The sequence below is a fragment of the Scylla paramamosain genome, unplaced genomic scaffold, assembly GCF_035594125.1.
Source record: "Scylla paramamosain isolate STU-SP2022 unplaced genomic scaffold, ASM3559412v1 Contig25, whole genome shotgun sequence".
Lineage (NCBI taxonomy): Eukaryota > Metazoa > Arthropoda > Malacostraca > Decapoda > Portunidae > Scylla > Scylla paramamosain.
The window spans coordinates 102,501-103,399 of record NW_026973690.1 but is presented as its reverse complement, the minus strand read 5'-3'; the positions used below and the strand labels follow the sequence as shown (position 1 = coordinate 103,399).

The 899-nt window shown below is 31.5% G+C and overlaps 1 protein-coding gene across 2 annotated transcripts in view; it reads right to left on the bottom strand.

Moving 5' to 3' along the window:
* Positions 1–810: 810 nt before the first annotated feature.
* Positions 811–899, bottom strand: part of LOC135097562 (uncharacterized) — a 16,698-nt gene continuing 16,609 nt past the window's right edge. For both annotated transcript variants that reach the window (XR_010265814.1, XM_063999487.1), the window contains exon 2: positions 811–899. This exon is cut by the window's right edge and continues 1,124 nt beyond it. The gene's annotated coding sequence lies outside the window, so the exon portion shown is untranslated.

Below are 899 nucleotides of genomic sequence, written 5' to 3'. Positions count from 1 at the left end.
AACAAAACTAATAACATTTTTTCTAAATAATTCAGTTCTGAATGTTGGACAAACTAAATCTAAATTACTACTTCCAGTATGCTGAGTACTTTCTATGAACTTAAAAAACAGTGTTTTGTCCTATTCTTTTGTAAATCAGTAGTAAGGTAAAAAAAAAAAAAATATGAATAGAGTAAAAATCAAGAATATTTAATGAAAAATAAAAGTTAGCTGTCGAGTCCATTTTTTTTTTTTTTCATGAAATAAATACAACAAAAAATTTTTTCTGAATTATAATTAGCTTTGAGAGAAATGAATGCCATGTACTGGCCCAGATAGGCACACAATATGTTCCATCTTTTAAAGTTAATTTTTCACATTCATCTTTAAAGCTATGAATGCTCCATGTGTGTGTGTGTGTGTGTGTGTGTGTGCGTGCGTGCGTGTGTGTGTGTGTGTGTGTGTGTGTGTGTGTGTGTGTGTGTGTGTGTGTGTGTGTGTGTGTGTGTGTGTGTTATGCCTATTGCACATCTACATGACTTTATTTTTTACTTCTATTGAAGTTGGACAGAAAATGAAATTTTAACTTTTTGTATTACTTGTGTTTTTGTCAGTAAACAACAACAACAACAACAACAACAACAACAACAACAACAACAACAACAACAACAACAACAACAACAACAACAACAACAACAACAACAACAACAACAACAACAACAACAACAACAACAACAACAACAACAACAACAACAACAACAACAACAACAACAACAACAACAACAACAACAACAACAACAACAACAACAACAACAACAACAACAACAACAACAACAACAACAACAACAACAACAACAACAATACTACTACTACTACTACTACTACTACTACTACTACTACTACTACTACTACTACTACTA